Below are 13,955 nucleotides of genomic sequence, written 5' to 3' on the forward strand. Positions count from 1 at the left end.
TTCTCAACATCCAGGTCCCTTGGTGTCAGATACCCTGAGGCAGCAGGGAAGAGATCATGTTTATTGACAAGTAACTCATCAAGAAACTCTATTAATATGCCTGGCAGGGGCTCAGGTCCTGGACTTGGGCTCTGAGGCCAAAGGAGGAAGGAGGACTGGTAAAGAGACAATCTGCCTGAAATCTAAAGAGTGGGGGTGGGGAGACCTCACTTAACTGCATATGTGCACCCCGAGATTGTATATAGGGACTGACAGTCTTCTATGACTATTCTAACTACATTTACAGGTTTGTTTTGCCAACTGTTAAAAAATCAGAAGACTTAGGGATCATTCAAGTAAAATCTAAGTGGATGGAAAGTGTGGTCAAACGTCTACAGGACCCAAGATGAATGCAGAAAAGACTGGGCCTTGGTAATGCTGGAACAAATGGATTACATAACGTATAAACAGAAATGTGATTGGATGTATATTTATTTAACGGAAGGTGGATGATCTGATTTTGACAATGATGAAGATGAAGATTCTGAATGTATTATACATAAGTATGTACTGGCAGAGTAAATGAAAATACAACTTCAAAGGTGATTTATTACGGTTTTCTACTATGGATAACTAAAAAAAAATGCAATTCTTAGTTCTAAAATCAATCACTGAAAAGTCAGCAGAATATCAGACAATGCAGTGTGGAATGAAATCTTTTTATTTAATCAAAATATATCGGACTGGATGTTTTTTGTTCACTGGTGCTAACTGTGCAATGGTCTTATTCCAGTTTGGATTCTGTAAGTCTCTGGATTGGGTTCCAAGAGTTTGACCTAACCTTTACTGCAGTTTGGATCAAGCCTGTGGTTGCACAGGGGGAAGCACACTTGGAATGGAAATGCCATGGATTAGCCACAAGTCACCCCTCCTCCCCCATGTTATTTGTGGTTTGCCAGGACTGCTGAATGAATAAACTTGGACACAAACGCGTAGCTTGTTGTAGCTGCAGGTATGACATAGACAGCCAAGCGTCAATGGAATCCCGTGTATGTCTTTTGTACAAATGAACTTAGCTAGAGGTTACTGAGATCCAAAAAGGACCTTGCCATTCATAATTAATAACTACAAGCCTTTACAATCTACAGCATTGGTTCTCAAACCTGTTCTTCGCCTCCTCCATCAGTACTTGTATTTCCTTTCTCTCCAATCAAGAGCACAGGTTAATTAATAAGTAGAATGTGTTACTCTTGTAGAATGAATCAGTTACTGATTCATTTGTGTTCTTTTTAGAACATGTAGAACAAGACGTACTGTTAGGGGTGTCAGGTCAGGTTTGAGAACCACTGTTCTACAGAATATACCATACACGGGGTTATTAGGGCATTTTTCTCGGGCCCTACCATCAGTAGATTTAATTTGTTATGATTTGCCTTAAAGAGTAAAAATATTTTGTGTTCTTAGAACTGAATTTGATATTTTGAGGTAATAATAGACAGGGGTGGCTCAATTGGATAGTTTTGTTTGCAACTGACATTTTAATTGTGCTAAATGTTTTCTTGTGTAGAGCTGTATAGAATTTTATTTCAGGATGGTGTGACCGGAGAGATTTTCATGCAGCCAGAAAAAAACTGCAAAACAAAACCTCTTCCTACTATTTAATCAGTTTTCCAGCAACTGTTAGATTGCTCGTGTGACAGATGAAGAAAAAGTAATATAAACTTATGCAAAGTTCTTGTTTTCTTGATCTGTTTTTCAGCTAAACCTAAATGTTACTTGCAGCTTTCTAAGCACAAAATCTCCCCCCTGTGTAACTCCCTCCTGTCAAAACCCATTCATTGCAATGGGGCTGCTGGTGTCAGCAACATAATAGAACTTGTGGTCATGTGATAACATCTTAAAACTTTTTCTGGGTTTCACTGTATGTTATTCCAGTGAAGTGCAGTCCATTCTGGAAGTCAAGTGGTTGTCAAGTGGCTGTCAAGTCTCTGGTAATCTCCTGTCCTGGCAAATTAATCCATTTATTTTTACTCACAAAATAATTTAAGTCTCTGTTTTAATATATACAGCTAAAAGGAACATGTAAAGAAAAAATGTATAGTTACACAGGGATATTTTCTCCACTCCTGTTGGATATTCTATGATATTACAATATAAAAATATTAATAGCTGTAAAAAAAATGCATTTGTTGCATTTTATCATCTGTTTCATATTTGTTTTGCATATGTGGGATTGGTTCTTTGTCTCCAATCCCTACAATATTCAGTTTTAGGGGCTTATTTTAGGTCAAAATCTAAATATTCCACTGGAAAGGATGAAAATATCAACCTTTTTTGCATGCAGGGTAAATACCTGTAAATTGCACACAAATACTATCCAGCTCTAATTTTACAGTGCATTTTAAAATTGGGCTGGCACATGGCCTTCTGAAAACACAATGGGATTATTTAATCACTGATTTTCAACGATTTTGCCGGCAGTTGTTAAAGTGGCAATTTTATTAAAGGCAAGGTAATATTGGTAAGTATATATTTTATAACCCAACATGCCAGGTTGTACCTTTAATAAAGGTGCTGTTTTAAATCCCACCTGAAAAGTGGCAGAAAATCTGTAATTTTTAAAAAATGACACTTGATAAATAATAGCCTAAATCAGGTTGTGCATTATAAATCCCCTCCACTCGTGTCACAAATTGTTTTTTCCAGCTGCAAATTTTGCACCCAGTAGCTAGATTAAATCAGCCTCAATATGTTCAGAAATTGGTTAGATTAACACAAGTGGCATATCAAGTCCACTGGCCGTGGAGTCTGAAAGGGAGTGGACAGGACTGACTGCAGAATGACGTCATCCTTCTGTGATGATGCAGTATGGGAGTCAGAGGGGCAGGGTCACAAAGCTAAACCGATGTGAGGGGACATAACGGACCATGGTTTACTAAATTTTCATTTTAATCAGTAAATATTGTATATAGACAATACATGATAATGTCACTGTGCACAATGAATATGTCTTAATTCCAATTGATTCTAATATGATTAGTAAACTAAAAATACACATTTTTTTTCTCTGTTGTGGGCATTGAAAGCTACTCCGTGGCTAGAGATGGCGCCTTCTGGACTAGCTGAATGGCCTGGCTGAATTGCGATTGAGCAGAGAGGACTGCAATGAGGTCTGATAGCTGCTGAGCCCTGCCCAGACTCCTACTTCCATGGTGACAGATAAGTGAGCTCACAGTTAAAACACATATACATATACTGTATAGCGACTGAGATAAAAGTATAGTTTCATACAGTTCCTAAATTGTGTAACTGCAGCACTGCATACCTCCATCATCTAAAGACACAGACAATCCTATCCTGTTCACATTCCTTAGGCGGAGGATTGTTAAAGTTATCTACTTAAGAGATATACTTTATTGGCATTTGAGTATTTTCCAGTGGAACCAAACATTTATAACTGTGACTGTATTATTTATATTAGATAGTCAGAGTGAAACGATTGGTGTGTCAGGTTCGCCTCAAGATGTAGAATAGCGGTAGGAGGAGCAAGTAGAGAGAGCGTAGTCAGACACCCGGGACTGGTACACAAGGGAGCAATGTAGTACAGAATCAGCGAGCAGGCTCAGAGTGAAGAATATCCAGGTTCGGTACACGGGCTGGCAGCAGAGGTACAGGACAGAGGCAATGCAATATCAGACAAGCCGGGTCAGGGTCACCAGAGATCAAAGAAGAGTCAGCAAGGAGAGGAAGAATAGTCACACAGGCAGATACTGGTACACAGGATTTCACACAGGGGTTGCAAGCACAGAGATCGATGGAGAGAATAGGAGCCAGGAAGAAGAAAAGTTGCTCTGACACTCACCGAGTGTCAGAGTGAAGATTAAATACCCAGATAAGATTCAAATCCCCCGCCCCGAGTTGCAGTCATGTGACCGCCGAACCCGGAAGTGCGGCTTCCGACATCAGACAGAGCGGCGCAAGCTGAAACAGAGATCACAGGAAATAGCTATGGGCCTAGAGCAAAATCAGTATTAAAGACACAACATTGGGGTAAGAACTATAGTTAGTAACATTAAATATATGAATGTTTGGTAAGCAAGACAACTTGGTTCAACTAACTTTTGACTGCAGAGTTTGGAAAGCTAGAATGGGGCTGTTAAATAATAAGATAAATAATCCACAGAAGGCAAGAAGTGCTATAAAGGTGAATGACAACACCTCAGGTATTGAAGCTGTCGTTAAACACGAGTGTGGGCACAATGTGATTTACCGTAACTAATGTACAGTATGTGACCTCAGAAGGAATGGGGGAGGGATACCTTCACTGTCTAGTCTACTCTACACTCACCAGAAACATACCAGTAAATCATATATATGTGCCTAATCTTGAAAGCAACACGTTGGCAATAAACTCACAAAACCATGTAGTGACATTCGAGGATGACAGCGGCATCGTCACAAAAGTGAAAAAAATCACTAATGATTTGTACCAGATGGAGTGCAAAGAAGAGGTCAACACTGCAAACCCGTATTCCCTACTCTGCCCCTAAAACTGGCAATGTGTTTATGGAAAAGATTTGCCTTTAATCTCATTGCTGATTTAAATTTAACTGTCAAAATTGCAGAAAATCGTCGAGTTGCAAAAAACGCAGTTTAATACATTTACCCCCTAGAATCTGATTTGTTACTATAGGCAACAGTTTAACCCGCAGTTTAGTAAATATACCCCTTAGTGATCTTGTCTGTGTATAGGACACAATCACAAGCAGCAATGATCATTTCATTTCTCCCTCATGGTTTTCGTAAATTTCTGGATAATGGGTTTCTAGACAAGAGATCCCACACCTGTATGTATATGTTTTTATTATTTACTTATATTGTGTTTTCTCAGATTCACCTAGCGAAAACAGTCAAAAAAACCATTGTTACACAAAAGAAATAAATATAAATGTCAATATAGAGTAACATATATTGTCATGCATTATTAAAAACCTAGTATCCCTTGCTTATGCCAATACAATTTTTTTTCATTCATGTACTATGTTTTGTTATGCATAGCAATTACTGACATGCTTGGTGACAGTGCATGTTTTTCCTTCCTGCTATATTTTGGAATGTTTGCTGTCACCCATGTGGATTCAATAAAATTTTGAGTTATAAAAAAAACAAAACCTTGTATCCTAGTGTGTTCTAAAATGTGTCATTCAAAATATTCTGTAATAAATTGTTTTTAGAGTGAAAGTATTAAGTTCTGATTTGCTCACTTAATAATTAATTGATTATAATTGAGTGTTACTGAACATCTCCTTTTTTATCCCCATTAGTATTAAACAGATTGTGCGGCACTTAAGGGATTGGTAAAACATGGATTCACAGGGACGTCTAAATTTGCTGACACTATTAATTCAAACTTAGTGTAATGGGAAGAGAGTATGAGTAGCTCCCTCTCCAACTGTGGTGTAGGAGCATACTCTCAGGCACCTGCAACACAGGTCTAGCTCAGTCCTCTTCACCCCAGGTACAGTGGGTAATTCCCCAGACAAGTGCCCCTGCACATGCAATTTTATCCCAAGAGATGCAGGAAGCAGGAAGGCTAATAGAACCATGGTAAATTTTGATTATATGTAGTTTCTAATCACAGCAATAAGCGGCTATAAAAATGACCATTATCGAAATGATAATTTAAATTTTTATTCATAGTTCTCAATGGTTTAAATTTACACAAAGGCCGCAGAGCTGACAGGCTATCATCATGTTAGGTTGTTACTTACCTCACACGCTCCTCAGTTACGTCTGCTTCTCGTGGTCTCATACCACTACTCACAGGTGGTCAGTCTCTGACAGATGGTCCACTAGGGTTGTCTCTCAGAGCAAACACTCACACTCAATGGCAGGTCAGGCTGGCAGCACCTGGCTTATCTGTGTCTCGATTTCTGCACTGCAATTCTCAGACTTTTGCTCTGGCACTTGCAGGCCCGGCACTCCCATTAGGCAAGGTTAGGCAGTTGCCTAGGGCGCCGGGCTCTGGAGGGCGCCACAGAATGAAAATTACTTTAAAACTGTGCGGCGACCGCTGACCTTTCACGGCCGCCGCACAGCATTCAGATACATCCACGGGGAGGGGGGAAGAGGCTATGGATCACCACTGCCGCCTCTCTGCTCTGCCTCCTCCCCTCCACTCACTGACTGTGACATCATCATCACGGCCCGACAGTGTCAGTGAGTGGAGTGGAGCAGACGGAGCAGAGAGGTGGCGTGTTGAGGCAAGGTAAGGAAAGACGTGGGGAGGGGGGAGGAGAGAGCCGATTTCCAAAGTGTTCCTGCGGCGGGGGGGGGGGGGGGCGCCGATTTTGACAAAGTGCCTAGGGTGCCATGGACCCTAGCACCGGCCCTGGGCACTTGAATACATCACTCAATACAGTGGAATCCCGAAGTCTCCCTTTCGCCATTCACGTAGACCTGACATACACACACACACACACACACGCCTGGTTATCTCTAGTCGCTGCTATAGCAATAGTATACTAGGTAGGAAAGGCTCTAACACCAAATAAAGAGTCTATACCTCAATGTATGGGATTGGGCTCAAATGTGAAGTAACCCTTATTCTCAATCTTAGTCTGAGACCTAATTCAGGTCTCAGGCTAAGATTCAGGTGACCTTCAAAGACTCCGGCATACCTCTTAACTGTCTCTATTCAGATGGGGCAGGAACGATTATTGGACCCCAGAAGGGGTGTGGTGCCCGGACATGCTGGTCAGTTCTACTGTGCGTGTGTGGAGGCTTGCAGAGGATGGAGCGTTATCTCTGGATGCCCCAATGATGTGGTCGTCACAGTAAATAATCCTGATTTTGGTTGATTGGGTGAACTAAAGACTATTTTCTCTTAAGTGGAACTAAACTAACATTGTCAAACTCTTGGGAGGCATGAATTCTTCCAAAGAAAATGGGTATATATGATCTACATAAGTTCTGCAATTTCAATCTTTGTTGACTAGGGGCTGCTGTTATTTTGCATATAAAGTGGCAAATATGTGAATGCTATAAAGTGTTCTATTACAAATTTTCCCTTAAAATTGACTGTAAATAGTCTTACATCAGTTCTGTGTGTTCATCAGAGGCCAGCTTACCTATTGCCTATTGGGAAAAAAATCTTATTTCAAAGAGCTATACTAAATACAATGCATTACCATCTGACCAGTATTCAATAAAGTATACAATGAAGATAGCATTCTAGTGACCGATATATGAGACCTCACGATATAGAGTGTATCTTATTAAGCACTATAAAATACAGATGCTATTCTGGAGACCACTATCAGGGGTCAGGGAACTTTTTTACCTTTTACCCCAAAATATATTTAGATACGCCGACGTTACCCCCTTGATTTGAAAGGAAGGAAATCATATATTATTAATTATTGGAATTCAAAATTTTATTGAATCTATTCAAAATTTCTTTGAAAGCTTCAACTTCAAAACTTCAGGTTTTGGAGAAATAACGTTGCTTCATTTTTGATACGACAGCATCAATATTGGGGCATTTTGATGTCAGAGCAGTTTGAATACAGTCGTCAGCGTCCAATCGATTTCTCTGCTTTGTTTTTATGTTTGTTAGAGTGGAAAATCCTTGTTCGCAAAGGTAGGTTGTTGCAAAAGGCAGCAACTTTTTGACTGCCTCCTCATGTGCAATTTTGAATGCCTTTGCAGCTGTTGATATCCAAAAATTGGACAGATCTGCTTTGTTTTCAAATGCAATACGTGCTTCATTATTGCATCGAAGCTCAAGAAGTGCCTCTGCCAACCCTTGAGGCTCTGCTGGTACAACAGCAATTTCACATTTAAAGGCGTCTACAATCCAACTGACAGCATGTGAATCGGCAGCATTACCCCATTTGGGGTAATTTACCCCTGTTCCCTGACCACTGCACTATACAATACATACCTCAAATCTGTGGGGGCTAGACAATACAAACCACAATTCTCTGTTGGTTAGAACATTCATACCCCAGGTCAATGATGACTATACAGATTAGTCCTCAGATATCCAACGGCTTTGCAATTTAGAAGGCAGATCTCTGTTGGCTCTACAATACACACCACAATTTTAAGGTGGCTGTACAATGCAGATCCCAGATTTTTGGGTGCTGACTATAAAATGTACATCCCATTCTGGAGACCACTACCCTGTGTAGACTCCTAATCTCTGGTAGGCTGAATAAATCACACCACACATTTTGGTTACTATACAGTACAGACTTCAGATCTTTTGTGGCTTTATAATACAGACCCATATCACTGGTGGCTATAAACCCCATTGGTATTCAACCCTTCTCTGGTCACACATGGTTGGTGCTCACAGGTTATAACTGAGAAAAACACTGATTACTGAATATTGCCAACCATTCACCAATTGAAGTGCTGGGAGCTAGCTACTGATTATGACAGCTTCTCGACACCTCAGCTGCTTTAGGACAATTAGTAAATGTCAATGAAGCAGCTGTGGGTGGGAGACATTTGCCTCCCAATGTTTTGGTTTCATGAAATCCTGGAGATTAGTGGTAAAAACTTTAGGGCTGGAGATAGGGGTGAAAAGCGGGAGATACCCTAAAATTCAAGTTATTTTATTACTAGTATTCCTCCAGCAATAAATCAGTGGCATAACTACTATTGGTGCAGCAGGTGCGGTGCACCAGAACCCATGGAGATAATGGGGCCTGCTACAAGGAGAACTAGTGAGCTGTGGGCCCCAGGTCCCTCCTTTCCGCTTTACTGCAGCGGAGCCCACAGCTCACTAGTTCCCCCTTTGCACTAAATGTTGTTCATATGTGCAAAATGGGATCAGACACTTAACATCTGTTAATGTGGCTCCTCTCCCATTGCTGCTAGTAAGGCAGCAATCCTGCTTCAATGTCACCCTGCTTTGCACAGGTACACAGATCCACAAGACAGAGAAAGGGATGAAGATGCCCTTCTTTTCTCCAGTCATGGTATTTTATCTTGGCTCTGGTTCCCAGGCTGGTGGCTTCTGGCTACAGGGAGAGAGTTAACTCTGCTGGCTAAGTTATCTCATTGTTTCATAACATAAACCATGCATCATTTATTCATGCTAATCTCAACTATCCCACTGTCTGAATAGGAAATTCACATATATAGTGATGTGATATATACTTGTAATGCTTCACACTAATAAAAAATAGCACCACTATATCAATAAGAGTTTTCTATTTCTATATGTTAGACTCTATTAGTTTTAGACTCACTTTTGTGAGTAGCAGCTTTGTTAACACACCATTCTTGATATTATAGTTCTAATATATTTGTGTCTACAGCAGTAGGCTTTGCTGGTTATGTGGACCACTGGGATTTTACTACTGCCAATAGTAGCTGTCAGCTGGCACATTGCAGCCCAAAGCACCTGCTCTGAGTCTTAAATAGAGATGATACATTGCCCAATGGTTGAAATAGCAGCTTCCTTCTTATGTGTGTATTAGCAACATTTATTGTTTTTATATGTTATGTAAAATAAAATATTTAAGTTGTAATTTACGCTAGCAATTTAATTCGAAAAAAAGCACCATCTTCATTGCTTGAGTATTTATCCTGTTGCTTTTCATCTTGGTTTTGTTCCTAGTGCACCTTGCACCCTGAAGATGTCACTGTTGCAATTGCTGACTGTGAAAAGTACTTAACATGCCTTTGATGTTCAACTATGACATGACTCCCCCAAACAATAACTAAAACTTTATAATTAAATGAAGGACACAGATAGCAGAGTTTGTCAAAAATTAGAGGTCAAGTTTATTAATATGAGAAAAACATATGGTGGAGGATAAAGCATAAGCCGCTCAGTTAGATACAATTCCCATCATATCACAGTGAGCGGTACTTACCCTTTTGATATAAAGCAAATGGGGGACATTTTCCTCCCAAGGGCGCACCCTTACTACAACTGGGTATCCATAAACCCCAAACCTTAGAGGAACAGCATCCCTCCTGGGCTGATGAAATGCAACCAACAAGCCCACCCCCGAGGGTGCCTGTAACTGAAGCCAAAGCCTAACACTTCAAAGGGAGGCAGACTCTTCAACTAAATAACATAACTACCGTGCATCCATCAGGAATTGGTCTCTGGCTGCTAATGCTTTCTGGCCTACAAGCACAACATCAACTCCAACGGAGTCAGTGCGCACCACCCTAGGACATCCATCACTGTAACTGAAACTGAAAGCCATATAGTATAGCCATATAGCCATATAGTAATACCAACAGGGGCTGGCACCCAGAACCCCAAAAAACAAGGTCTCCAGGCCAGATCCACAGCACTAACCCTCCAAAGCAATTGGCACCCAAAACACTCATCAACATGCAAACTACACCAAGTGCCAGGGGTAAGCAGTAGACCTCTGCACAAGAAGACACAAGTATGAACATCAATGGATGAATGCTGAATAGTTTGCAGTTAGCAGGTGATCACACCAAATATTAATTTGACTTAGATTTATGTTCTGTTCATTCACTTTGCATTTTAAGTGATAAAAATAAAATGTTAACACTTCTATTTTTTTAAAACATTCTTACTTTACAGCATTTTTTCCAATCCTGCCTAAACCATTTGAACAGTATTGTATATAACCTAAAATGAAAAATATTTTTACATTGACAGTGACATATTCCAATACAGCTGTCACATACAGCCAATTAGTAAGATAGTGATAGTAATTGCTCATTTAAAGTAGGTTTGGTTTCTATTTTTACCTTATACATATTTGCTCTCTATGGGCCTGATTTATTAAGGAAAGCAATGGAAAAATATGAGTAACTTTGAACCTTGGCAAAACCATGTTACAATGCAAGGGGTGCAAAGGAGTTTATTATTTTGCAAATAAGGAAAATGCTGGCTGGTTTTTCATGTAGGAAGCAAATACTTGATAGCTGTATTTTTACACTGGTATTAAAAGTTGATCTAAGACATGCCCTACCCCAATTATAAATCTGTCCTCACATTTTAAATTTACTTCCCCCTCCAATACAACATGGTTTTGCCAAGATCCAAAGTTAATCATTTCTTTTCCTTTACTTTCCTTAATAAATCAGGCCCAATGTTACTAAAAATAGTTGAAAAGAAAAAATGAATCTGTTAGATCATAGTAATTAAGGACTTATTTACTTTTATGTGCCGATAACTAAGATTTTCCATCTCCGATTATTGCAGATCTTGCATTGCTGCAATTTACCTTGAAAAATTCTGCTCGTGCAGCTGAGTGACACTCAGCTCCCCGGTGCTACTGACCAGCCAGTCTTCAGTGCTTCCGCATATGTGTGACCCAGGTTAGCTTGGGTTCCAGATCCACTTTCAATAAACAAAATAAAATTAAAATAAAATGGTTAAAAAATAGTAAAGAAAAAATTATAATGATGCTGCCATTCTGCTTTGGAAGAATGAATAAGGCTTTTTCCATGAATATCTCATGAGATGCTGGTAGCAGTAGGATTTTGGCGGTACATGTACCACTGCCAGCCTTCCTAAATAGGTTATATAGGTTTCTTCATGCTTTGTATGGGGAAGCTTTCACAGAGAGAAGCCCAGAGAATCTATTCACCAGCAGGGGCTACCGCTGGTGATAGCATGCCAAGGATAGGGCTTTTCTCCCTATAATAAATAGGAGAAAGACTTATTTTTCACTTCACAAATATATGAAAGGGAAATCAGTAATTTCTCCGGTACTTCACTGAGTAATGCCCTTCTCAGAGAGCTCTATGAGTGTCAATGTAACAAGCGCCTATAGGATTTATCTCTCTTCAAAAGTTAACGCCATGGCATTAAGCATTGATTTGTATTGTACAGACGCCACCCACCCCATCCAGAGGAGAAGAGGCAGCTCACCTCTTCTTGCTTCCAGCTCCTGTCCTTCTGCAATGGGCCACTTGACACATTCTAGCCTCCAGGTCAGTGTCACTGTCTTCTCTGACGTGTAAACTTATTTAAGAAAGAAATATAAAAGCCCAAGTAGGAGTGTCTATCCACACAAAAGTTGTGCTTCAAGAACCATAAACATTTATATTGCATGTCTTTAGCAACACCTTGGAAGTAACTTGCTGAAAAGAGTGCAGGTTATCAGGAAACTGTCTCTCCTAAGTTTTCTTCTGCAGTTGCTCCTTTTTCAGGCACCAGCTACTTTAGTTCACATTTTTAGCTATTTTATGCAGTTAGCATAACAAGTCTGTGCTCCTGTGTGCCCAGTTTCAGGATGATGCTAAGTCACCTGATGAGCAGAAGCTGCAACAGTCTGGACCTCCCATTTGTGCGCACTGTGAAGGTGCTGGACAACTTGGAGTATTCTTGTAATGTGCAGAAGACAGGAGGGACCAGGGGGACAGGATGGAGGAGAGAGGTACATGAAGGACAGTCACGGCACAGGTGTGAGCAAGCTTGAAAACTAAAGAGATATTGCCAAGTGGAAGCTATCTACGCAGAAAATAGGCACTTTTTGCTGGAGATTATATTGTTAACTAGTGGAGAAAACATTATAAATAATAGTTTTCTCCAGATTGGGGGGTCACAATGATAAATAGGTTCAACAATGTTTATTTATGGCTACAGTGTAAACAACTCCACATGTAGCAAAACACATGACACACATGTGCAGAAGAAGTAGGTTTGTGTCCTAAAAAAAGAGCATTGACACTGCGACCCTTTAATGACCACAGTGTCAATGCTTTTTTTGTTAGGACATTGCAACTTCTGCATATTTTGCACCCACTAGTTGCACTTCAGGGAAGAAAAGTATTTCTAAGCATACTTTACCAAATGTAAAAAACAAAAGTTTCATCACAAAAGTGTTACACTTAATGAAGACCATCCTGATGTTCCCTCACTCTCATCATTAGGTTAAACCATGAATGAGACTAAACCTATGTTGTCACAAGTCACTGATTCAAACAGGTTTTATATATTGCTTTGATAGAACCTTTAGAATAATTTGTTTTAACCCTGTCTTTATTTACCTTTTTTGAATTTCAAAATAAAAATAATACCACAACAGGAGGTAAGATGTGCGAGGCAGGGTCGGCACTAATATTAGGGAACATAGGTAGTTGCCTAGGGAGCCATTGCTTAGGGGACATCTAAAACACAGAATAATTGACAAATTGTCATCCAGTGTTGTTGATGATTCTTTGGAGCCCCTACGTGGAACACCATTCGTTATAATGGAAGAGATGGAGTATCAGTGATCCCAGTGCCAGACTCCCAGTCTGAGGAGTGGAAGATGCTGCCCCCACCTTCTCGCCAAGGTCACCCAGGGTGTTCCGGCTGGTCCTGGAAGGAGTACCAGATTGATGAAGTGTGAGATAGGAATGATGATGACGTAGAATTACTTGGATATTCAGTATGGCTCACAAAATGGAGTCTGGATTACAAAATGGAGTCTAGCAGCCATGCTTGCATTTATATGCTACAACTTTAATGAAAGTAAGTTTTGCAAGAAATGAAAATGCTTCATGGAATGTGCACTTTGCATGGCTGTACTGGTTTGTCTCTGTGCTCATTTTGAAAAACAATGATAAGAGAATCAGTGTTTCCAAACCTCCTAGGCAAGGCCTTATATTTTAACACATTATGGTTAAGGAGGCACATTCTTTGAGTAGAGGTGCACGTAATTAAAAGTTATCCAATCAGTGTAAATGCCAAGCTAAACGCCCCTCTGTTTAAGTGTGCCCAGATTATTGCTTAAAACATATGGACAAATGTATTATTATTACCATTCTGATCTGCTTAGTCAGATGGTCCGTGTTCACGGTACATAATAAAATTGACTCTGTTTAAAAATATCAGATCCTCTGACTACTTCATTTTAACAGCTATGCCAGTTTGGTGGAGAATACGGGCAACAAGCTACATCTTAAGGGTTTCCGGGAGCTGTCAGGGAGAGACTTGCTGCCAATGACAGTACTGGTGGCTGCCACGAGATAAG

This window comes from Mixophyes fleayi, chromosome 8, assembly GCF_038048845.1.
Source record: "Mixophyes fleayi isolate aMixFle1 chromosome 8, aMixFle1.hap1, whole genome shotgun sequence".
Lineage (NCBI taxonomy): Eukaryota > Metazoa > Chordata > Amphibia > Anura > Limnodynastidae > Mixophyes > Mixophyes fleayi.